Source organism: Carettochelys insculpta, chromosome 24, assembly GCF_033958435.1.
Source record: "Carettochelys insculpta isolate YL-2023 chromosome 24, ASM3395843v1, whole genome shotgun sequence".
NCBI classification, from domain to species: Eukaryota; Metazoa; Chordata; order Testudines; family Carettochelyidae; genus Carettochelys; species Carettochelys insculpta.
In genome coordinates, this window is record NC_134160.1 from 6991283 (window position 1) to 7017385 (window position 26103).

The following is a 26103-nucleotide window of genomic DNA, read 5'->3' on the forward strand; positions in this document are numbered from 1 at the left end:
TGGAGGGGGTTAATTTCCATCCCTCACAAGCTCGGGAAGGGGTGAGCTGCTGCCATGACAGCACTGCAGGGGCTCCTGTGTTCCTGGCAATGTGCTTCCTGTGTCTGGGTTTCAGAAAAATCCTGGTGATACCCAATGTTCCCTCAAATCTTTTTCATCCCCATGTGGATTTATTTCCATCCATGCGTGGAATAATTTGTATGTGCACTGAAGCATGTGCCAATGTGCACCACCAGTAAAAACAAAATCTTCTCACAGGCGCTCAGCTAATCAGCTGGGTGGCATTTGAATCTCTCCTGCGCAGCTGCAGAAGGGCCCAGCTTAGAGGGAACACTGGCCTGGATACCTGGAAGCTTCCTGGTTTAAATGCTCCAGGTATGGAGGATGTGCACCTCCTGGAAGGATCTGACTGAGGCCTGAAGGAATACGCCATGAATCTAGACAAAGGGCTAGGGGCAGTGACCCTTGTAAGCTGTGAGCATGGGTGGCTGCCCAGGAGAGATTCAGCGGGCAGCATGTTTTGATTGGTGGTGCACATAACAAAATTTATTCCATCCCGGTTGTAAAAACAATTAGAGGGAACACTGGCTGGCATGGGGGGATGGATCAGCTGGTCGTGCTCCAACTGCTGATGCTACAGTGGTGCTCTGACAAAACAGGCAGGGAAATGTTAGCAACTGGGTTATTTAATGTGTTTTTTAATGCAGATTAAGTTTCTCTGCAGGAGGGCAGGTCTCCAGGGAACAGAGATTTCAGCCTTTTCTGTTTTTATTTTTTAATCTCAAATTCCTTGCTGCCATAACACTTCTGGGTCTAGATCAGAGGGGCGCTGAGCGTAGCAGCTGGAGATTAAATAATCATGAGTGAAGGCCAAGCTGAGGGGCACGTGCTCAAACAAAGGGGCACGTTTCTGCTCCTGGAGCAGAGGAGTGGAGAGAACAGGACTTTCCGTTTCAGTCAGCGATGATGCAAGAGGCTGAACCTTTTACTGGCACCTATTAGACAAGGGACAAATGTGCCTTGAATTTAGACCACCCCTTTCCAAGCCAGAGCACTTTCATACTGTGTACGCAGGATGGATTTTGCCAACCTATGGGACACAGCAGCTGTTTCAAAGCATCGCTGCACACCAGTGTAGGACGTGAAGGGACTGTCTCCACTATATGCTAAGCCCACCTGGCTCTGGCTTATGGACTCTGGTTCCGAGCTTGTGTTTGAGGGCTCACGCTGCATTGCAAACTGGGGTTTACCGTTGGTGCAGCTGGGTCGCACAGGTGTGTGGGTGTGTATTAATAGCACTGCAGACCTGCCTCTGGCTTTGCAGCTTGATCTGACTCCACGCTGCAAAATGATGGGCCTTGGACTTGAGTCCCAGTGCAGCTCAGGCTGTAACCCACTCCCCTAGCCAGCCCTAAAACATGGATCTTGAGTGCCTGCTGAAGGATCTGAGTCAGACGGACTCGTGCTGTGGTGTCCCTGCTAGCCAATGGCCACGTGTGGCTAGGTGGCTTGAACAATAAATATATTGTGGCTAGTTCCCTCATAGTGGCTACTGCTTCAGAACTGGTTGGACGCCACGGGATTTGTGTGTGGACGGAATGGGGCGTGGGCTCAAAACTGAGTCAAACTCCAGGCGCAGGGAGCAGTGTAGACGTACTTGAAGGGAAGAAGAGTCAACCGGTCACAGATGCCATCCAGTTTAGCCACACCTTCAAGTCTGAACCCATCTGTTCTCCCCAGGGTGGCCAGCTGTCTTTTGTGGTGCCGGTGCTCCTTGGTGGGGTGTTTGGTTCGGTACTGATTCAGGCTGTGTCTAGATTTCAAACTGCCTAACGGATCTGTTGATGGAATGGCCAAGCGGGAACACAGCAGACAGGGCTTCCTGGTGTCCCAGAAGCCCTGTCTGTCGACCAAGGATCTCGCCCTGGAACATCCAGACCGTCTTTCTGTCGACAGAGGCACTATGGCTCGTGGGGGGCAGGATGCAGCTGTTGACAAGTGCTGCGTTCTGGCCATTTACTGTCAACAGAACACCTCGGGAATCTGGATGCTCCCCAGGTCTTGTTGACAAAATTGTCAACAAAACCCTCTAGTGTAGACATAGTCTCAGGGGGAAGAATGTCACCCATGAAATCACCAACTTCACTTCCTACTGATCTCCCACCAAAGTACAGGTTGAACCTCTCTAATCTGGAACCCTCGGGACCTGACTGGTGCCGGACAAGAGACTTTGCCGGCCCGCAGGAGGTCAATATTGTCTAGCAACATTACCAGCACTTCCGCTGCTGGCTGGGCTCTTAAAAGATATTTAGGGGGTAAATTACAGCTAAATAACATCACGAAACACTGAGAGCCAGGACTGGTGGCTCAAAACAAACTTTACGGGATAGTGGGAAACTTGGCCACACCCATGGTAAGTGGTTGTCCAGCTAACTAAAATCTTGCTGGATTAGGGATGTTGCCGGACGAGAGAATTCCAGATTAGAGAGGTTCAAGCTGTAATAACTAGGTTGGATGTGGCTTTACTTGTGAAATCTAATGAGATCAGAGAGCCAGGTTGAATGGATTTCCCCAGTAAGGAAAACGAGAGCGCTCACTGTCTCTCTCTTGACCCCCTTTCGTGTGTGCACTCAGCATATTTTGCTTCCTGAACAGGTTTCACGTTGTATTGTGCATTGTCCTGCATGTTGCTTTTAATCATATTTGATAATCAAATCCTCCCCTCGGTCCCAGTTTGATCATTCGCAGCTTGTGAAAGGGCAGTGAGGAACTTAACGATCTTATACCTATTATGGGACTCCGATCAGCTGTCCTTTGTTGCTAGGTCTCTTAAAAACTCATGGCAGCTCACGCGTGCTCACACACTGTCTCTCTTCACTTGTTATGTTGCACAGGTGTTTCTGTACCAATGAAAAGGGCTACCCTCTTGTCTGAGAGGTGGGCAAAAAGGAGAGGGGTCTGCTGGGCCCAGGGACAACCTGGGTTAAATTAAGGGAGTGCAGCCCCATAGGGAGCACCAGCAAGAGCTGGCTGAGCTGTGGCAGAAGCCAGCAGGGAGCTATTGAAAGAGCTGGCAGGGACCTGTCTTACAGATACTGTCACCATAAGAGTAAGGGCCCCTTTCCCGGACAGGGTCATCAGCCCAAACGGGTGTAACTGAGCAGCACGTTTTTGCGAAGAGGCCCCAGTGATTTTGCCTCACTGAAGGGCCCTGCGTGTTCCGGCTGAAGCAGGCTGCCTGCGTGGGGTGCAGCGTCAATATACAAAGGAGCGAAAGCACCCGAAACAAAGTGCGGCCAGTTCCCACAAGCCTAACATTTTCATATTTCTTTGGCTGCCAAGAAGCCTTTGGGCGGCCTTAGAATAACAGGCCTGTTTGTGCAGACACCCGGCCTTTTGTTAGCCCGCAGAAAAGGGGTTTTGATTCAAGCAGGCTGGCTTTTTCTCCTGCCTTTCCTGTTTCCTAAGCTGCTGTGGGAAGGTTGCTGTGGCCAGGCTGGCTCTGAACACTCTCTGAAGATCCTGCATGGGGAGAGACTAGGGAAACAGCCAGACAACACCTGCCAGTTCGCTCAACCCTGGTGGGGTGGAAAAGGGATAGAGAGGGAACGGGTGAAGATTCTCCTGGCGGCAGAGGACGTGGTCTGAATTGGACAGCTAAATCTCTGTCGTCGAGGAGGAGGTCTGGGTTGTTTTCCCTTAAGACAAAGCGATTACAATGTTCATTCACCCTCCAGCATCAGCGTTGTCAGCAGGACCAAAGGGGTTTAAGGAGCCCCTCTTGAGCTGAATTTGCTGTCCTGGACCTGGACAGGAGCTGAGATGCTTCGGGCTAAATTCAGATCAGTTTCCCCATCGTAACCAACTGCCTGGCTGCAGCGGCAGAGTCCCACCAGTGGAGCTGTTGACTGGACATTGGGGTGACCTGTCTTCTGCTCTGCAATTCTGAGGCTTGGGCCTATATTCTGAGAACAGGGCTGAGCGCTGGCAGCTCTCACGTCTGAACCCCGGCTCGGGCTCTGCGGCTCTCTGCTTCTGCATCATCTTTTCCATTTGGGAATGGTGCTGACGGGTGTGTTGGGGATTCATGGGCCAATATCCGAGTGGTGTGTTGGAGCCCAGGTGCTCTCTCTGTACATATGCTAAGTAGCATTATCTTTATTATGGCGTGGTTGGCAAAGAAGGGAGGTACCCCTGGAAAAGTCCTGTTCTTCCTCCAGGAGAGATGCTGAGCCAGCTAAAGTGGAATGAGCACCCGGAGAGCTGGCTGCGGGTGCACGGTGTTAAACACACACGTGCGAAGCATGGCCCCGGTGCAAGTGGACATTCTCAATTCAGCCTCCTGCGGGTGCCTTGTGGCCCAGTGGGACACAGGAGCTCGCAAACCCCACAAACGAGAGCATCGTTCTCGTCGGCTCAGTTAACCGAGGCAGGAGGAGTTAGGCTGCTGCATTGGCTGGAGCCCAAGTGACTGGTCTCAGACCTCCTGCCTTCCAAAGAGGCCCCCTGCCTCACCCCCACCCCCAAGCTGGCAGCTTTCAAAGCGCTGGTGAAAGCTGCCTTTCGTTTCTGGAAATCGAGGCCTCTGAGAGCCACACAAAGGCTCAGACTTCGCTGCCTCTTTCTCAGAACTTAATTAATTCCCTGTCAGTCTGAGTCCTCTTGTCTCCGGATTCTGGCACTGGCTTTCCCTCCCCCATCTGCCTGCGTTTTTCTGGATGCCTCTGTACATCACAAACGCCTTCATCCTCTCTCTCCCCTGGAGCGTGCATCTTACTGCACTTCCCCTCAGCATGGTCTCGCTTCTCCTGCATCTCTCTGCTGCGCCCTGCACCCAGCCGTGCCTCCTCTCTGTCACTCCTCATCTTCCTCTCTCTCCGCCTGGGTCCAGAGCTCTCACTCTCCTTTTCTCAACCCTGTCCCTGTCCCCCATGTGCTCAGAGCTTCCTCCTCCTCTGCTCGTTTTCACTGGGTTGGAAGCCAACTTCCCCTGGCCTTTCTTTGTGATTCCAGGGGGTAAATAGGCACCTGGGGTGAATAGCCAGGAGTCCCTTGACGCTATTTGATGGGCAGACATGCCATGTGACTTCCTGCCTGTTCAGGCATTGTCAGACGTAAGAAACAAGACAAGGACTGGGAGGTGCAAATGGGCCTAGTCATGAGGACTGAATAATTGCAGCAGCCGAAATCTAATGGGTTTGGTAATCTGGGGTGGGGCTGAGCTCATAGATTCGGCTTTTAAATCCACAAAGGGACCATTCATTAGCTTAGGTAATCTGCACTCCAGTACAGCACAGACTAAGAGTTGAACCTCTCTCATCCAGCAAGCTCGGGACCTGACCGGTGCTGGATGAGAGAATTTGCCGGACCACCGGAGGTCAATATTGTCTGGCACATGACCAACACTTCCACTGCTGACTGGGCTCTTACAAGACTTTTAGGGGTAAATTAGAGCTAAATAACAGCACAGAGCACTGAGAGCCAGACTGGTGGCTGGAAACAAACTTTATGGGCCTGCGGGAAACTCGGCCGCACCCATGAGAAGTGGTTCCCCGACTGACAAAAATCACGCCGGATTATGAAGTTCGCTGGATGAGAGAGGTTCAACCTGTGTTACACTTCAAGGTGAAGTGTGAGGGTTGAGCCTCTGTGATTTCAGAGGTGATCCAAGGTGAGAGGGCCACCTTGCTGCTCTCCTAAGTTCTGGGGGGTAACCTGGGGTGGAGCAGAGTTTGTGTCTGGGAACTGTGTGCAAGGCCTACAAAGGAGAAGGAAACCCAAGACCTGGCTTGGCAATGCCGCTTCCTAGAGACACTTTCCGCATTGCGTGTGTGGCATTGGGGGAAGCTGCAGTGATGCAGGGAGAAGACAGGGTGGGTGTCTGGAAGTCTTCGAGCAGTTGCTGAAGGTTCACGCCTGGCACTTGTAGACAGTTGCTCCCCGCAAGCTCCAAAGCTCTGAAAGACAAGAGTATGCAGGGAGGTGCTTGTACATGAAGCATGCTCCCTCCAGAGTCTGTAGGGGCATCAGACCTGTCATGCCTGGGGCCCTACCAAATTCAGGGCCCATTGAGGTCAATTTCACGGTCACAGGGATTTGAAAAAACGGTAAATTTCAGGTGCACGGTAGGCTGGCAGAACTCCTCGGCTGAGCGATGTTGGGAAGACCAGGACTTTAACATGGTTCGAAAAAGAACTAGATGCATTCATGGAGGTTAGGTCCAGCAATGGCTATGAGCCAGGATGTGTTGGAATGGTGTCCCTGGCATCTGTTTGTCAGAGACTGGAAATGGGTGACAAGCGATGAATCACATGATGATTAGCTGTTTTGTTCACTCCCTCTGGGGCATCTGTGATTGGCCATTTACAGAAGACAGGACAGTGGGCTAGATGGACCTTTGGTCTGACCTAGTATGGCCGTTCTTATTATTTCAGTGCTTTAAAGCTGAATTTTCACAGTGTTGGGATTGGAGAGGTCCTGACCCAAAAAGTAAGTGTGTGTGTGCGCGCGTGCGTGCGTGTGAGTGAGTGAGTGGGGGGGTGGATTGCAAGGTTATTGTACAGTGGGGCTGCAATATTGCTACCCTTACTTCTGTGCAGCTGCTGGCAGCAGCCCGGCCTTCAGAGCTGGGGGCTAGGAGTGCAGCTCGGAAGACAGAGCTACTGCCAGCAGCAGCAGTAAGGGATGCATGGTATAGTCACACCACCCTTACTCCTGCACTGCAGGCAGCAGAAGTGGGCCCTTGTCAACAGCTGCCGCTCTGGCCACCAGCTCTGAAGGCAGCGGTACAGAAGTAAGGGTGAGATGGGCATGGTACAGGTTCAGACTCCCTCCTCTGACACACTGTTGTCCGGCACCATCCTGCATCCAGCAGGACAGTGGATTTTACTGGATCAGAGAATAGCTGTGGGACCCCATTTGGGGGGATCCTGGCAGCCCCGTGTCTGGCAGCCATTTGCATCATGGAGCCCTGCCAGACTGGAGGGAACCTGGGAGCTCTGTGGGGGAGCTCTGCAGGAGTAGGGGGCTCCCCCTCCAGGTAGCCGGCCTGACCTCCCCTCATATGGCAAATCCCCTTGTATGGGGCCGCTCAAGTCCCGACAGTGCTGGATGAAGGAGATCCAATCTGTATTGCCACCCCTTACTTCTGCACTGCTGCTGGCGGGGTGCTGCCTTCAGAGCTGGGCACCCGGTCAGCATTACAATCACTGCTCTCCAGTTGCCCAGCTCCGAAGGCAGCGCAGAAATAAGTGGCAATAGTTTGACCCTCCTAAAATAACCTTGTGATCTCTATAAAACTCCGTGTTGGGTCAGGGCCCTCAATGTGAGAAACGATGGTCTCCCCCATGACATCTGTACAGGATGGGATAAAGCACACACAAGGCCAGGTGTCACGGGAGGACACCAGATTTGATGGCCCACAACACATTGCGTGTGGCTGTGAATTTGGTAGGGCCTTTGCCACGATGCTGTATTGCTTCGGGGCTTGGCGCGGGCGCAGCAGCCGACGATGCCGAGAGCTAAGAGAACCCCTTGGCAGCCCAAAGAATCTAGGTCACGGAAGAGCAAATTTCCCCCAGAAAAGGAGGTTTGAGCTGCCTCCTGGCCCCCCCAGGGGCTGTTGGCTCCTCTCATCTGTGCTCCAGTTTACTAGCTGCAGCGTGCCGTGAAGCGGGTGGGTTTTCCGGATGTGCCTTGGGAAGAGTTCTCTTTGTGTTGCTGTCGATACGGAAAACGGGGCCCTGCCGAGTTATTTTAAGATTCCCCGTGGCTGAGGGGTCACTCGCGCAAGTTGTGACGAAGGGGGAAGCGGTCTGGGAGGCAAGCAGCGGTCTTGCCAGAGAGCAGAGTCATCCTGAGGCTGAAAGCAAGCTGGCATGAAGGCGCCTCCCGGGGAAGAGAGGGCAGCAAAGCAGCCGTAACTGCAGAGAGCCCGAGGGGGCGCGGTGCCTCTCCAGCTGCATGCCTGGGGGGTTGTGCTGTGCAGCCGTTCAGAGCCTGGCTTGCTACAGATGGAACCTCTCTAAACCGGGACACTCTGGTCTGGCAACATCTCTGGTCTGGCAGGACCGTGGATGTTCTTGGACCAGAGCGCCTCGGTAGCCGAGAGACAGATGGCAGGAGCCTACCCAGCCTGGCAGCACCGGGGCCAGTCGCAGTGTGGCTGGCAGCCCTGCTGGGCTCAGGAGCCCAGCTGGACTGGTGGCAGCAGAGCCGGTGGCTGGGAGGGGAACTTGGGAGCAGGGCTCATGACCAGTAGGTGAGCCCAACATCTGGGGGAGCACCTGAAGACCAGCCTCGGGGGGGCAGCATTGACCTCCTCTGGTCTGGCAAACTCCCGGCTTTGGAGCCAGCCAGGTTCCAAGGGTGCTGGATCAGGGAGGTACAACTAATAGTAGATGGCATCTTCCTCTTCCCCTCTGGGGGATGGGTGCCTTTCCTGTGGCTCCTGCTACTGTGTGCAGTGCTCTGCTATGGGCGTTACTGGACTCCGGCTGCATGGCCTGTCACAGGTGCAGCCTGGTCGCGCGGTTCTCTGGGTAGAACAGGAAATACGACCATGTTCCCAAAGCTCATTTTCAGCTCCCTTGGCCACCTTCCCACTTCTCAGGCTCCTGCTTCCCCGTCTCTGCGAGATCATGAGCAAAAGAACCGGACCTTCCGGACAGCCTGTCTGGATTTCACATTCCCATACACTTCTCAAGTGGAAGCGCTCACTTCTCGTGCTTAGGGATTTCTCCTCCTCTTAGCTCCCTACAGCCCAGATACCTGGAGCTGTTGTTTTACTAAATTCCCCAGTGAGAGGCCTCTGCTATCCAGACACCTGGCCAGTCCTGATAGCAAGTATTCAGGTTGTCAAGAGTCTTCTTGAGGTGATGCACTAGGCCAAGGGGGAGCAAACTTTCTACGTCGGGCCCCGCTTTTCATCCTTGCAATGAGCAGGGCCCCCCCAGCCTGTCTAATGTAATCCAAACTAACGGACATTTCCGTTATGTTCATCTGGAAAAAAGTCCCTCTTTAGCACATGTAAGAAAATACAGCTGTACAGTGTGAAAACTTGATTAATCAGTATATAAATGTGAATGCACGTCCATAAGAACAAGTAACAGATTTCAACATTTTAATGAGATGGATGAGCCTGAGCTCCTACACCCCCTGAAGAAATTTCACGCATCTTCCCCCTACTTTGTGCACCTCTGATCTAGACCAGCATTTTTGAACCTTTTTTGTGAAGTGCCCCTTTATTTAAAAAAAAATAAACCATTAAGTACCCCCAGGACCTACACTTCGCAGACGCACGTTTTTTTTTCTACCAGTGCAGCACATTTGTTTAAACAACTATATCGTTAACTAGAGGCAATAAACTTGCCATTGTACTTATGATTATGCAAAAAGGAGAAATAAATAAAATAGATTGAACATAAATCCAATTATTTTATTCATAAAAAAGGTTGAGAAGCACTGAGTTAATGTACCCTCTGGAAGAGCTGGGAGTACCCCTGGAGTACGCTTACTCCTGGGTGAGAATCACCGATCTAGACGGCTCCCCTCTTCTTGTAGGTAATATCACCTCTGCCATGGGCCTCTGCAACAAAGAGCTCACCAAGGGCATCTGTGTGTGTCCCACAAACAAAACACAACCCGTGCCAGGCGCTCTGACGCCTCTGCTTGAGTGCCGGATACCTTCCCCCCGGCCTTTCTTTTGTATCGTTTCCTTTAGACTGTAAGATCTTTGGAGCAGGACTCTGCTACACAGCCCCTCCCTGCCAGAGCCAGCAGGTCCCCTTCCTTGCTGTTCGGCAGGGAGCAGTGAGAGGCCTGCAGATGGAAGGTGCGAAGATAAGTGCTGCCTTAAAGTATGTGGAGAGGTCACAAAAGGCCACAGTGCATCTGACGTCGTGGGTCTTTGCCCCCGAAATATCCAAAATATCTGTTAGTCTAGAAGGTGTCACAAGACTTCTTGTTGTTCCCGAAGCCGCGGACTCACATGGCCGCCTCTCTGATAAAAGGCCACAGTGTTACTCTGAAGTTAAGCCGGGTGGCGTAAGGCTGTGCTCCAGGCCCCGTCTTACAAAGCCGTTGCTGCAGCTTATGAGAGATCTCCCACTTTTGTGTTCAGACTTTAAGCACTGGTAGTGACGGCTGGTGTGGCTGATTTACAGGACACTTCCAGCCTGGCCAGACAAAGGCTGGCACTTCAGCCCGGTCAACCTGATTGGCACGAGGCAGGATGAGTGTTGCTGGAATTAACTACTGTACAAGTGCATATCTGGCCAGCGTAGAAATCAGGGTTCCTTCTGTTATCTTCCACCTGGGGGGGCAGAATAAATGTTGTTATGTGCACCAAGGCATGTGTGCATGTGAACCACCACAGAAACATGCAGCTCTCTGAGGGTGGCTGTGGCTGCTTTGCTAGTTAGCTGGGTGGCACCTGAATCTCCCCTCGGAGGCTGCCCATGCTGTCAGCTTACAGGGAACTCTGGTATAAATCCCTCCTGCCCCTGACGTGGTTGTCTCCCCAGGGTCCTGAGAGCTCCTTTATCTGATCTGGCTGTCCAGCACCATTGCTGCCAGCATGGGCAGAGGAAGGGTTAACGGGGAGTTGTGTTTTTAGCGAATGATTAAACTGTGTCCAGGTGGTGGCCCAGCTTTGCTGTTTGTTTTGTGGAATGAAAATCATCAGGAACAATGTTTGTTTCTAGCTGTAACACAAACCATCTTATCTCTCCAGCCTGGGGCGCCTGCCTTCCCGTGTAGCAGCAAGGTGAACCTCACCATTTCACTGCTGCATGGCTGTCCTTCCGCAGCCCTTTGTTGTTCACATTAGCCCTACTCAGGCTGAACCTCTCTCGTCCAGCAACACCCGGTATCTGGCATGATTTTAGTTACCTGGGTGACCTCTTCTTATGGTGTGGCCAAGTTTCCCGCGGTCCCATAAAGTTTGTTTCCAGCCACCAGCCCTGGCTCTGTGTTCTGTGCTGTCGTTTAGCTGTAATTTACCCCTAAAAAATCCTTCTCAGAGCCCAGTCAGCGTGGAAGTGTTGGTAATGAGGCTAGACAATATTGGCAAATCCTCTGATTTGGCACCAGTCCGGTCCTGAGGGTGCCGGAATAGAGAGGTTCAACCTGTAGTGGTTTTTTGTAGCTGGTGGAAAGGCATTGGTGCTCGTATCGCTGTAAGCCGCATTGTAGAGGGGGGCCTGTAGGTTGGATTGTCAGTACCGGAGGTTTGGGTGTATGTTCTGGCAGTTGTCCTGCATCTCAGGGGGTGATTTACAGGGTAGTTCTTTGTGGTTTGTAGGTGGACGGCACCCTGTTGGAAGGACCCATTATTGTTACACCCGCCGGCAGAGATCAACTTACGATTGCAGCCCAGAGGACAAGGGCCATCAGGACTCTGTCCCACAGGAATTCTTTTGTCCTACTCTAGGAGCAAACTCCCACTGCTCTGCCCTGGGATGGCGCTAAACCTCTGGCCCCATGAGCCACCTCTGTCTCACCAGGGAGGGTTAAAACAATAGGCTGGAAGGAGCCTCAAGGAGTCACTGGGGCATGACTGAGTAAAGGAGACCCTCACTGACAGGTGTTTGTGCAACCCTTTTTTATCAGCTGCCTAAGTGGTGACTCCACAGCCTCCCTGGGGAGCCTCTTCCAGAGTGGCACGGCCCTGCTGGTTAGGAAGTTTTTCCTAGCCCCTATCTTACATCTCCCGATTTAAGTCTATTTAAACAGCTTAAGCCCATTGCTTCCTATTCTACTCTCCATGGACATGGAGAACAATCCATCACCATCCATCACCATTCTAATAGCCCTTTTTGAGCACTGTTATCAGCACTTCCACTCGGCTGCCTTCTCTCAAGACTAAATATTGCCCCTCTTTTTAACCTTTCCTCAAAGGTCAGGCTTCCCAAGCCTTTTAGTATTTTTATGGCCCTCCTTTAGCTACTCTTCACTTTGTCCACATATTTCCTGAAGTGTGGTGCCGGGAATTGGCTGCCCTGCTCTGAGATCACACCAATGCCAAGGACGGCAGACAGTTAGCTTCCATATCTGCCTCCAACACTGCTGTTAATAAACGCCAGGTGTATTTGCTCTGCTCCCGTCCTCTGGGACCTCACCCATCCTCTGTGAGCTCTTGAAGAAAATTGCTAGCATTTCTAAGATCGCTTCAGCTAGTTCCTTGTGCACTTGGAGTGAATTTCATCAGGCCCCGCCATCCTGAATGCGTCTAACCTACCTGTATGTTCTTTAGCCTATCAAAACAAAAAAACAGTCCAGTAGCACTTTAAAGACTAACACAATAATTTATTAGGTGATGAGCTTTTGTGGGACAGACCCACTTCTGCAGACCGTAGCCAGATCAGAACAGACTCAATATTTAAGGCACAGAGAACCAAAAATAGTAATCAAGGTTGACAAATCAGAAAAATATTATCAAGGTGAGCAAATCAGAGAGCAGAGGGGCAGAAGGAGGTGGAGGGAGTCAAGAATTAGATAAAGCCAACTATTCATAAGAGCCCCTGTAATGACCTAGGTGGCTATGATCTGAAGAAGTGGGTCCGTCCCATGAAAGCTCATCATCTACTAAATTATTTTGTTAGTCTTTAAAGTGCTGCTGGACTGCTTTTACGTTTTGATAGTATATAGGCTAGCCTGGCTTTCTCTCTGGCACCGTTTTTTAACCTGTTCCTTCCCTATTACTGTGGTGAATATCTGGTCATCATTCACCTTTTTAGTGAAGGCTGAAGCCATATGGACATCAAACACCTTCTGGATATCTGTTTTCTACCTCCCCATCTCTGTTCAGTAGCAGATCTATACTTTCCTCTTTCCTTCATGAGTCTACAGGAAGAGCTGAGGCCTTGTCTCTACTCCTGCGGGCCGGCGACGTAAGTTACACAACTTCAGCTATGTGAATAGCGTAGCTGAAGTCAGCGTATGAGGTCTCCTTACCACGGTATCTTCACAGTGGTGAGTCAGCCGCTGACGCTCTCCTGTCTACTTCACTTGTTTTGGTGGGGCGCTGGAGTCAACAGGAGAGCACGCGGTGGTCAGTCGGCCCTGGCTGGAGAATCGCTGCCTGTAGCGAAGACGTGCCCTGAGCTAGCATGCTCAAAAGTGGAAGCGTAGCTGCACTGGTGCGAGTGATGGGAAGAGCCGGCTGCCAGAGCGTGTATCTAGAGCAAGGGTGGGGAACCTACGCTCGCAGCTTGCCTTTATCCAGCCCATGAGACTTGGGGGTTTAGCCTCCCTCCCCGGACACCCACCGTGAGCCAGCACTGGCCTGCCACACCAATGCTGGCTCCCCACTTCAGGAGGGAGCTCTGAGCCTCGTGGGTCTGATCAAGGGAAAGCTGGGGCTCAGTGTGGCCCCCATGCTCTGCGCGCTGCAGGCTTTACCCTCCATCGCGCCCTTTGGCTGGGAATTACAACCATTGGGAGCAGCAGGGCATGGTGCCCACAGGGAGCACTTCCCCGCAGTACGCGAAGTTGCCTGTGCACCCTGGAGCTGCCAGGTGTCCCCATCCCCTGAGCTAAGGGCCCCCCCAAAAATCGAGGAGCCATGGTTTCCCTTGGCTCTAGGGTGGAGCTTGAGGGGATTGAGGAGCATATCTCCTCCCCACAACCAAAGGTTGAACCTCTCTAGTCTGGCACCCTCTGGACCTGACTGGTGCCAAAAGAGAGAATTTGCCAGACCGCCGGAGGTCAGTATTAGCCAGCACCGTTATCAACACTTCCACTGCTTACTGGGCTCTTAGTGGAGGGGAAGGAAAAAAACCCAGCAGAAGTGTAGCACTTCAAAGACTAATCAAATGTTTTATCCGGTGATGAGCTTTTGTGGGACAAACCCACTTCAGATGAATAAATCATTTGGTTAGTCTTTAAAGGGCTGCGTTTCTGCTGCTTTGTTTTGTTGGAGTGCAGACTAACACAGCTACCTCTCTGTGACTGTTCAACATACTTTGCTCTTAGAGGTAAATTACAGCTAAATAACAGCACCGAACACTGAGAGCCAGGACTGGTGGCTGGAAACAAAGTTTGTGGGACTGCGGGGAAACTGGGCCACAGGCATGAGAAGTGGTTGTCCAGGTAACTAAAATCAAGCTGGATGAGGGATGTTGCTGGATGAGAGAGTGCCAGATTAAAGAGGTTCAACCTGCACTTCTCAGTTGGGGGGGGGGTCACATCTGTGAGGGTTTTTTGTTCTCACTGGGGGGCCAGGGCAGGGAGGGTTTTTGTTTGTTTGTTTTACCTCATTTGTGTGTGGCCCCTGGTTGATTGTTTTTTTCTTAGAATCATAGAATCATATGATTCTACGGAAAAAAATAATCACGTGGGGGCCCACACACAAATGAAAAAAATATCCTCCCTGCCCTGGCCCCCCAGTGAGAGCAAAATCCAGTGGCCCTGATCTCTGGTCTAACGTCTCAGATGACACTGTACCCAGGCTGCTAGTCCTCTGTCTACTCTCACTGCCCTGCCTCTGCTTGTATTTTAATGCACTACCCCTATCAGAGCTAACACATATGTTTCCTTGAGCTGCAAGTTTCAGCTCAGTTTGAAATAAGGGTCCAGCCAGTCTGGCTTAACTAAAGGTGGGATGTTGCACTACTATAGTTCAACCAGTGCAACATCACACTTGTCATTAAAGTGTGGCGACCTGTGCGTGCAGACAGGTTGGGTTCAGGTTGGAAAGGGAAGTCTTTTAAAAAAATAATCGCTGCTATTTTGGTGCCAAGCAGCTGTTGAAAAGAAGAATTGGTGCAAAGCACGTCAGGCTCTTATTTCCAGAAACATTCCTGCTGGAGTCCCTCTGAGTTCAGGTTTTTGATGTTAACAGCCTGTTGGAGAGCTGGCAGGTTTAGTTCTTAACATCCCAGCGTTCACGTTCGCTGCTCAGCAGTTCGGAACATGGTGGGCTGGTCAGAGTGGGGGAGGGAGAATTCTCTGTGAGGTACTTTTAAATATTTTCCGCTGCTAGAAGGCATTTTGCTTTCTGTTTGGCCGGCCTTTGCCGGTGGAATTTCTGCTGGCCCTGTGTAGGGTTCGTTGCAGTTAAACATTCACTCCAAATGGCCTTGCAGTGGAACAGCACGTTGAGGTGAAAAACTTGTGAGAAGTTAGCAGAAAAGCGGCCGGTGCCTTGCGGGCAAGCGAATGCCTTGCAGCTTGGATATTTGCTAAGAAACGCGAGGAGTAGTGAGAAGCGGCATGGTTTCACCATCATCCGCAGTTGCTGCTGAGCCAAGATTCCAAAACTGTCTGCAGCTGAGCCCTGAGCCTGCAGCATCAGTGCAGCATTCCTTCCTGTGTTGGGATGATTCGCCCGCCTAACGTTTGCTTTGCTCTCAGTAGCTCTCAGCCAGTCCTAGCAGTGATGAGAACACTAGCATGGTGAGGCCTCCAGGACTTCTGCACCCACATGGTGGTCTCTGGCACCTTGATGGCACAACTGCTCCAGTGTTGGTTTTGCCGTATGCACAGAACTGGGGATAGCAAACACGTTTTGGGTTTTCATTCCAGCACAGGCAAGGCTGCCTGGAGAGTGCAGCTGGTATCGGGGTTAGGTCACAATTTGCTCCTTGTTGCCCTTTGTTTGGTGGTGACCTAAGAGGAGGAAGAGAGAAAATTTTGTCTGTGCATGTAGGGATTGGTGATTCACTCGCAGTGATAGGAAATCGGATGCGAATGCCCGAGTGGGTAGCTGTCAGAGGAGCAGGCCCTCAGGGCACAGCGCTAGCCAGGGTCTTCTCAGCTCCCATTTAACAGCACAAATCACAGGAAACGTCAGTTGTGTTCACATCATGACTCCTGGCATCAGTACAGGGGTGGTGCCGGTTCGTATGTGGTGGAATGGCTCCGTCCTGTCTCTGCTTGCAGGAGGGTGTAGCGTGTGTGTGTGTGTGTGTGAGAGAGAGAGAGAGGGCCTGTGCGTGCGGCTGACTGTGTGTGTGTGTGTGTGTGTGTGTGGGGTGAGAGGGTGGGTACCTGCCTCTCCCAAGGTGCTTCTGAGTTCGAGTCTGCCCGTGTCTCTTGTTTCTTAAGGACGGTTGCTGTGATGATGCAGTCAGGAAGGCTGACAGAATTGCTGGGCCCTGGGCAAGGTCGGGGTGTGGAAGCAGGTGGCTCTGGGCTGGCAGTGCCTCAGATGTAAGGATCAGGGGCTAGCCTCCCCCTCCTCCAGCCCTTCAGCACCACACGGGTTTCTCCGCCAGGAGCATTGGGCCCTGAGGCAGTTGGTCTGTTTGCCCCTCCCCGACTCGGCCCCCGTCGGTAGACTTGGGTGCAGAGTTTGCATTTGCTGAGATGTTTAGGAGCCCAAGTTGGGGCTCAGCTCTACTGACATAGGCCAGGGCTGCTCCCCTCAGTGCCTCTGAGTTGGGGGGCCTGGCCCCGGGGAAAAGGCCCATCCTGGCTGGGCCTGGCACCTCCACGCTAGCTGGCAGTTGGATGGGCCTCCTTCCTCACTGTAACAGCACTCACTCGAAACCCTGGAGGGAGACGGGGAGATGAGACATCCGTCTGCCTGCTGGAGGATGGAGTCCGCAGGGGTGGAGAGGTGCAGTCATACAGGGAAGGGATCAGATTCCAGGGCCTCTCCAGTGCACAAGGGAAGGTTTTAAGCCCTGGAATGGGTCACGTGGGTGTGCGGAGAATCGAATTTTTTTCTTTCTGCGCTATGTAAGGCAGGTGTGTCCATCCAGGGACGTCTGAATGCTGAGGGGCGAAGCCCTGAAGAACAACAGCCTCAGTTGCTTTGTTTCCCAGGGTTGACTTGGCTCTTGTTTGCTTACAGAAGGCAGATCCCTGGGAAGTGAAATGATATAGCTCTTTCAGCACCAGCCTCTTGCCTCCTGCGTCCCTCCATGGTGCTGACCAACCGCTGTGAAATAGCAGTAACTCTCAAAATGCCCCAAACCCTCTGGCTGAGAAATCCAGGGAACAACCAGAAAGGCTCTTGATGGGTCGGTAGCCGGCTAGTGTCTCCAGATCTTGTCTTGCTCAGGCTGTCCTGGGTGGCCTCCTCAGTCAGCCCCATGGCAGCGTCATAGTAGAAAAGATGCAGGAGGGGAGCTGAGTCAGGAGACAGGAGTTGGATTCTGCCCTTGTGCTGATGACTCATCCTCCAGCTGCTGCCCACGGCCCTTCCCGTGGCACAGGCTGGCTTCCTGGAATGGAACAGGAAAGAGCATGTACACAGCAGAGAGAGACGCCTGGGACCAGTTAATATGGTAGTGCCAAGCGGGAGGGGATGGCCCCAGCTGTGGCAGTGTGTGTTTGAGAGGCAAGTTCTAGCAAAAAGCCAATACCCCCCATCAGATGATTTTATTTAATTGGCTCCCACAGCAGAGATCCCAGGCCCCCCGTCGACTAAACGGTGAGCAGAGTGTTCCCTGGGTGAGCCGTGGAATGACTCAGCTCTGTGCGATCTGGCTCCATTGTTCTGTGTAGCGAAACCCCTCTGGCCAATGAATGCAGCAGCATCTGTATCAACACTGCCTTCCCCGGCCAAGGGACACGAATTCCCTAGCGTGGCGGTGTTTCTGTTCTGTGGGATACGCTGCCGGAGACGGAGCCTTTTTCACGTCGTCTCCATGGGCGGTGCTTATTGCAAAGAGCCCTTGTGTTCCCAGGGTGCGCGCTGGGAGGGGAGGGGCGGGTTGGGGTTACCGGAGTAACTCAGCAAGGGGGCTGGTTCTGATGGGAACTGGACCACAGCCCCTGGATCATTTCTAGGTGGGGTTTTCTCTCCACCTCCGGCCATTTCACAGGCAGCCGCGTGGCTAGCAAGGTGCTCGCCGTAGCGGAAATGGGCCAGAACTGGGAACTAGGTTGAACCTTTCGGCTTCTGTGCCAGTTCTGTTCTCTTCGGCTTTCCATCCAGGAGCAGGAGGAATTGTTTGTTGTCTTGACCCTTTTCTGGAATCAGAGATGTTCTGGTTTGTGGTGATTCTGCGGTGCCACCTGGCTGCCACGGGAGGTAATGCACTGAGCCGAGGCGCATTGCCATCCAAAAGTGCTGCGTACCAGGTTAGGGGAATGGAGCCTGGCGCCCCTGCTCTGCACCCGTCAGCTGTGTCTGACAGCCAGGTCTACGCTAGATGTTAAAGTCGCTTGTAGATGCACAATTCTAGCTACAGCATTTGAGTAGCTGGAATCAACTTCTCTACACCCGACGTACCTGGCCATCCTCACGGAGGGCGGTCACTGGGAGGAGCTCGCCCATCGACCTCCCTCACTCCTTGCTAAAATGAGGAGTACCAGAGTTGGCCCCAGATAGTTGGCTGTCATGTGAGTGAGGAAGCCCAGAGGATCGACCGTGACCAGGTTGAGCTGCTGTGTAGCAAAGACGCACCCTGACAGTAGGTTGGGAAGGGACTCGAAGATGCACCTGTGCCCCTTCCCCATGCAGCATTGCAGATGAGAATGAGTCTCCTGCTGCCAGAGGCTGGGGACACCCAGCTGCTTCCACTATGGAATATGATTTCAGCTCTTCACAGCTGCCCTGGGCTCATGAAGTAACATAGACCTTTACAGCAGTGGGCAGTCATCCTTCTGCATGTGTAAGGACAGGCGGGATGGCCTAGCGGCTATGGAACATCCGCCCTTTGTGTGTGAGGGGCTGTGAGCAGAGCCCCTGTTTTTTCAGGGTGGTGGTTGCCTTCAGGTGGCTTTGAGTTCCTGGCAGGCAGCCTCCCACGTCCTATGAGGAGCAGCAATGCTGCATAAGCCGGCCACCGCTGTGGGAATGTGAGGGGGAAGTATTGCTCACTAGGAAACACACAGAAAAGGAGAGAGACTCAGCCTGAGCCCAGCCCTATCTAGCCTCAGCCAAGGCGTTACTTGTCTCTGGACTGGAGAGGCTGCACGAGAGGCAGGGGATGAATCAGTGGAAGAGAGTTCCTACGGCCGTCCGATCTCTTGCAGGCGTGCTGCGGAAGCTGAGCTGAGGCGGGATCTGGCTCCTGCAAAGACGGGCTGTGGGTGGCCGGCAGCGTGGTGCAGGCAGTGTTGTAGCAAGCAGTTCCTTTGGCTGTCAGCAGCGCTGCCGTCTCGCGGCATGGATGTCCTGGCAAAGGAGGTCAGAGGGACTCTACGTGGGAGGAGAACGAGTCTGAAGTTAGGCTCAAACAGCACAGATTGCCAGTGTTCCCAGCTGGGATGTGATGGGTGAAGCCTGAGATACCTAGGCAGGTGTCCCAGCCCTTCCAGCCAAGTCTACCTTGCCTGGAATATCGACCCGCTCAGGGTTGATCTTGCAGCGTTTGATTTCACGTGCCTGGTGGGGACATGAGAAATCGACCTCTTGGGGTTGACAGTTGACCCCAGACACCTCACTATCGCAAAAGCAAGGAGTAAGGGAGGTCAGCGGGAGAAACTCCCCTGTCAACCTTGCTCAGTGAGGACGGCCAGCCAAGCTGATTGCAGATACATTGATTCTAGCTACGCAATTGCCTTAGTAGCTAGAATTGCATATCTGCAATCAACTTACCTGCCTAGCATAGACCATCACCGGGAGGCAGGGGATCAGGTGGCTGGGCCAGAGGCACAGATCCTCTGAAATGCGTCGTCATCCAGTGCTGTGAGCTCCAAGTGGCTCAGCTTCAGAAACACTGAAGTTAGGAAACCGGGAGAGCGCTGTAATTACCTGTGCCCCATGAGGCACAATCTGATGATGTTGGTGTCAAGAGCAGACTCTTTTGCTCTGTTCCCATCTCTACTGCTGCCTCAGCGTGTGACCTTGGACAAGTCTTTTCACCTCTCTGTGCCTCAGTTACTACTTCTGTGTAATGGGGGCAAGGTGACCTTTGCTCGGAAAAACTGCTCTGTCAAACCTCGTGTGGCTTGCAGTGGGGCAGCGTGGGGAACAGGTTTGTCTGGTGTTTGTACATGGGACGAGGCCCTCAGCTGGGAGTGTCCCAACTGGTTGTTATGATTGGATCTAATCCAAAGCCCATTGAAATGAATGGAAATGCTTCCATTGACTTCAGTGGTCACTGCCTCAGTCCCTACTCTGTAGGAGGTGGATGGGAGCAGTCTGGTGCAATAGGTACAACCGTGGACTGGGGCTCTTGGAACATGGATTCTGTTCCCAGCTTTGCCACTAGCCTGGCTGAATGAGTTGCTTCCCTGGGCGATGCCTCAGTTTTCCTATCTATACAATGGGGAGAGTGAGATTAGCTGTCTTTGCAAAGTGCCTGGCGAGCTAGAGATGAAAAGCATGAACAGCAGCTGGGGGTGCTGTGTGCATGTGGGTCGCATCCCCCCCTTAAAAGTCTTGCCCTGGCTCCCTGCAGGGGGACAGAGTGGGACTTGTGAAGCGCGCTGAGCTGCTCCGGTGAGAGGTGCTGTGCTTATGCAGGGTAGGATTGGTTTCAGCTTTTTCACAGTGCGCTACAGATGTGTATAATGACAGAATTCGGGAACCGAGCCAGTAGCTGCGGGAGGACACTCTAGTAATTCTTCTCCTACGACTAGCAGAAGGAGAAATTAAGAGACTAGACCTGGAGAAGAGAGATGTGTGGCTTGAAAATCCATAGGGAGTAGGGCTACAAGCACGGAGAAGAGGAGCAGCCAGATGGCGGGAGGATGGGGTGCGTGTGGTAGGAGGGGATGCACTTGTTTAATGCTGGTTCTGTATAAAATAGGGGCACATTGCAAACCCCAGCTGCGCCTCCTGGACTGGTTTGCATTCGGCGTTTGCTCTGTAAGCACAGAACAATCCTATGTGTGGAGTAAGCACGTCTCTCCCTGCTCTCCTCAGCTCCCCGTTTAATTCTAAGATGCACATTCGTCCTCCGCCCATTTCCTTCCCACTTGAACGAGTGTCTTCTTGGCGAGATGCCCCTGGGAAGGCACCTAAAATTAGCTGTCTGTTTTTGTATGTGTGGAATGGTTTCCATGGCTGGGTGGTGTCAGAAAGGCCCCGCCTGGCCAGGCGCCTATCACTGCCACTGCGTGAGTGGCACTGCAGGGCTCTGACTTGGGCATGAAGCGTCTGGCTGGCGTTTCTGTAGAGCGCCCCCCGGCCCCAAGCTGGCTCACTGCAGCGTGCTGGACAGTCTGTGACAGCAGAGTGAAAGATAGGAGCTGCAGATATTTCCCGCGTCGTCCTTGTCCGGCTGTGTCACCCACAGCCGCATGAATTACAGCCCACTGACAGCTTCCCGCAGCAGCTGGAAGATGCTGAAACTTGCTTGGGCTGACTGCAGTCGATATGTTTATTTTATTCAAAGAGAAAAGAGGAAATGGAGTTAAATTGAGTGGAATTAAGTTCACTCCCGGTCTGTCACTCAGCCCCGCTGTACGCCCGCTCCAGATGTATACATGTTCAGCATTGTCCCTAGATCCTGGGTCGCTGAAGAGTACACCGCCTCCTTAAAGGCATCATTCATTCCTTTGTGCTGTGCCATCCCTGATGTGGTGGCTGTACGGGCCTGTTCTGGGCATGGAGCAGCTGAGGCAGCCGATTTGCTGCAGGCTGCATGTAAAGGACACCAGAGGTTAGCAGATTAAACGTTCCCATGGACTGATATGTCTGCCACGGCTCGTCCTCGTGCTGAAATCCGATTGGCTGCTCAATCAGCCAGTCGCTTTCAGATTTGACCTGCTCGTTCCCATGGGGCTGTGGGGAGCTGAGATAGTTGAGTTGCGCCAGACATGGAGGTGGTGGTGCGGCGGGGGGGCAAGAGGGTATGGCTGGAGGATCCGGGAGCATCTCAGACTTGAATTGCTGCTGTCCTTCTGAGCCCTTTGCCTCTGTGCTTGCTCAGGGCCCTCTTTGCTGCAGGTAGCAGGGCCCTTAGACCAGCGTTTCTTAAACCATGTTCCGCGGACAACCGGTGTCCTGCGAACCGCTCAAATGTGTGCCGTGGCAGTTAGCGACTAGCAACGATGTACTGCGCATGGATATGTTTTCTGTTATTAAGACCAGATACAATATTACTGCTTCATTGCTATGATATCGGATTAAATTACTTCTTTGTTTTTTGCTGCGTATGTAGCTGTTTGTTTTTTGGTTTGGTTTGACAACATTTTTTTTTAAAGAAAATTTTCCTAGGCGTTCCACTTAAAAAGTGTTATCGTTCGATGTTCCGGGGTCTCAAAAAGTTTAAGAAACACTGCCTTAGGGGAGCCAGAAGTGGCAGGGGGGTGCCACCTTTGTGCCGCTGTTTAAGAATGAAGTGCTGCTCCTCTGGGTAATACAGAATAATGGGTTTTGGCAGCACAGGGAGGTTTTGAGGTTGACTTGCTGCTGGGCTGGCCTCCTCTGAGCTTGACTGCGGCTCCTTTGGTTTAACAGTTGCATGCAACATTGTCAGTATGGTGGATTGACTCACGCCTGAGACAAATTCTGCCTATGTGGGAAGCTCCGAAATTCTTGGTCTTAGTGAGCAGAAGTTCCTGTCTCAGTTGAGCTGCAGCGGGGAGCAGTCTGAGTTAGTGGTTTCTAGCATGGTTTCCTTCTTACCCAGAACAGGCGTTACATGCTAATGGGGTGTCAGGGGTTTCCCTTTCACTGCAAAGATTATGAACTGTTGGTGTTGTCATGGAACCACATCCTTCAAGTCGCACCTAAAACCAGAACCGGAATCTGTTTTTAAATAGAAAAGCCGCATTGAAAAAGAATCATATGGTTGGAAAACCCCTCAGGAGGTCACCAAGTCCAACCTTCTGCTCAAACCAGGACCAATCCCAACTAAATCATCTCAGCCAGGGCTTTGTCAAGCCCAGGACTTAAAATCCTCCAAGGACGAAGGTACCAACACCTCTCCTTATATCCAATCTAGACCTCTCCCACTGCAACTTGAGACTATTGCTCCTGGTTCTGTTGTCTGTCACCACTGAGAACAGCCTCTCCCCATCCTCTTTGTATACCCCCTTTCAGGTCTGCTGAAGGCTTCTATCAAAGCCCTCCCTCCGCCTTCTCTTCTGTAGACTAAATAAACCCCAAATCCCTCAACTTCTCCTTATAAGTCATGTGCACCAGCCCCTTAATCATCTTTGTTGCCCTCTGGTGGACTCTTTCCAGTGTGTCCACATCCCTTTTGTAATGGGGGCCACTGAACTGGACACAGTATTCCAGAGGCGGGCTCACCAGTGCCGAGTAAAGGGGAATAATCACTTCCCTAGATGCTCCTCCTAATGCGGCCGAATATGCCGTTAGACGTCTTGGCTTCAAGGGAATCTTGTTTACTCATCTCCAGCTTCTCATCCACTGTAATGTCCAGGTCCTTTTCTGCAGTACTACTGCTTAGCCAGTCGGTTCCCAGCCTGTAGCAGTATTTGAGATTATGTCCTTGTTAAACAAGGTGCTTCAAGGGTAGGGCGTTCAGTAGGGTTTGGAGAGGGAAAGAAGCTGGAATGTTTGGCTATCACGGTTTACTACCAACGTGGGAGTGGGAAAAGAAATTATCTCAGAATCAGGCCTCCCCACAGTCTCTGTACTTAAAAGATGAATGTGGTGTGAGAGCTTAAACCTAAGGGCACCAGGATTTGAAATAGGATCCCCATATGTCCTCCTCCTACAGCAGTGTTTCTTGAACTATGTTCTGCTCTACACTGGTGTTCTGTGAACAACTCGCAGGTGTGACAGGAGCATCTGATGCTTTTTTGATACCATACAGGGATGTCATCTGTTTTCTGTTGTTAAAACTAGACACAATGTTACTTCTTCATTGCTATGATACCTGATGAAATGACTTCATTTGGTTTTGCTAGATATGTTGCTGTTTTTTGTTTTTTTTTTTTGTTTTTGGTCTGATGACATTTTTTTAAAAAATGTTCATACACATTCATTCTGCATTAGAAATATTATTAGGATTCTAGGGCTTCTCTGGCTTCATCTTTAGGTGATGGTTAATGGAAAAAACCCTCCCTAATAGCATCTGACCTCAAGCAACTGCAACACATTGCAAAATGCTAACTGGTAACAGAAAGACTTCTGCCCAAAGTGCTGCGTCTCATTCTGCTTATTCAGAGTGCATTTGTGCCCAATTGAACATCACCAGCTATGGTCAGCTACTGAAATAGCTGGCTGGGAGCAGTGTGATTAATCCAAGACCTCAATTGAGGCTGTATGTGTTTGTTCCCCTATTGCAGCTCCAGGCAGAGTGATTTGAAATGGGTCCCAGTTGGAAGCTTTTCTCCAAACGCTCTTCCCTCCCAGCCTTTCAGGGTCTAGATAAAAAGAAATCTATGTCCACACTGAACCCAACTGCTGGTGTTGCAAAACCAGAGTCACAGCTGATTCTGTGTTTCAGACATGGGGCAGTTCTTATCTGAAGCCCTTTTGAACCCAGATTGGAACCTCCCCTTATTTGTACAATGCTAAACCTCAGTGTTCCCCCGCAAGCAGTTTTGCAAACCCAAACTCCATCTCTTTGGCCCATCTCCAATGTTCCCTTTAATTTTTTTCATTCATGTGTGAAATCCATCTTGTTACATGCGCCGAAGCATGTGTAGATTTGCACCACCCATAGAAATATATGTTCCTGGCTCTGGGCGCTCTGCCAATCAGCTGGGTGGCAACTGAATCTCTTCTGGGTGGTCGCCTGAGCTGTCAGGCCTGCCTCCCCACTCTGACACTTTGAATGCAGGAAGTGGGAGCCCTCAAAAAAACCCCTTAAAAATACCTTGCTTCTATAGGCTCTACTTAAAAAAAGCTCCCCAAGGTCACAGATGTCCTGACCCTGGATTGATAGACTGCCAGCACCCAAATGAGAACCCCTTTCCGGAACCCACAAATGCACACTAGGGATGTCTCCCTGTGGGGTAGCCCCCCAGCTTCACCCTTTCCTTAAAGATAGCCTGGAAACAGAGAACTGTAATCTGGCAGCTGACTTTGCTTTAAACGGGCATGAATATACGCAGACCCTTCTCTTGGACACAGGAGTCAAATCATTGATTTAAAAAAAGTAATTTTATTCACAAAACAGAAGATGGAAAAATATCAAGAAAGTAACTAAACGTACTTAGTTGCTAGATGTAATAAAAACAAGAAGAAGTCCTGTTGGCACCTTATAGACTCAGATATTTTGGAGCATAACCTTTCGTGGGCAAAGACCCGCTTCAGCACATGCATCTGATGGAGCGGGTCTTTGCCCACGAAAGCTTATGCTCCAAAATATCAGAGAGTCTGCAAGGTGCCACAGGACTTCTTGTGGTTTTTGAAGATAAAGACGACTCAGCTACCTCTCTGATAGATGTAATAAAGCACTCAAAAAATTCTGGTTGCAGCACAGAGAATTACCTCCCTGGGATTCATTTTACAGAGTACAGGGGGAAAAAATCATATCATTATCCATCCTGAGAAGTCCCAGATCCAAAATAAACCTAACCTGATTGCATGCATCTAAACATTTCCTTTCTACTTACACATCTATGGCTGATTACGAGACAGCCAGGAGATTTATTGGATTCATTCCAGCTTCTTAGGATCACTCATTTCTGTCTCTCTCCTCTGCATCAGCCACACAGACAAAGACCTCTCAGGTTCTAATTGTTCTCGGTTTAAAAGAATTTCTCTTCCTCCTATTGGCTTACCTGACTGCTCCCCACAGAGAGATGCCTTGAAGGGTTAACCCTTTACTCGCATTCATTCATGATACAAGTGTACCGTTGACAGATTATGTTTCTCCCAGCTAGTTCCTCTGGTGTCCATCTCTTCCCTTTTTGGGCAGCTTATCCAACCCATCTGGGTAAGTGGTCCACCCCATTCTTATTCACAGGGAGGTTTAACAGCAATGTGGTGCAGTGTGTGATTTCCTTCCTCATACGTGTGTCTTTGTGGAAGTTGTCCCAAATGCACACGATTAAATGGGACATGTAAGGATTGCAAATGATTCCTCCAAACAATAAATCCCAGCTAAAAGCTGCAGCCTTTGGGTTAGTCCTCCCCTTGGAGTTTACTGCCCAACCTTGTGTGCACTGTGAAAGGAGCCACATCTGCATGAAGGATGATGCGGCAGAGGGGCCCCACGGATGGGGTGAGAATCGTAGCAGAAGTGAGGAACTATGACGAGCCAAGGTACCCAACCTGGTATTGTGGGCGCCAGTGAGGGAGAGCTTCATGTGAAGCTGCAGCTGCTTCTCCCGTGC

At 51.5% G+C, this 26103-nt stretch overlaps 1 protein-coding gene across 5 annotated transcripts in view; it reads left to right on the plus strand.

Annotated features, from left to right (window-relative positions):
• MACF1 (microtubule actin crosslinking factor 1) overlaps nucleotides 1-26103 on the plus strand; it is a 317553-nt gene that overhangs the window by 60238 nt on the left and 231212 nt on the right. The gene's annotated exons all lie outside the window — the stretch shown is intronic.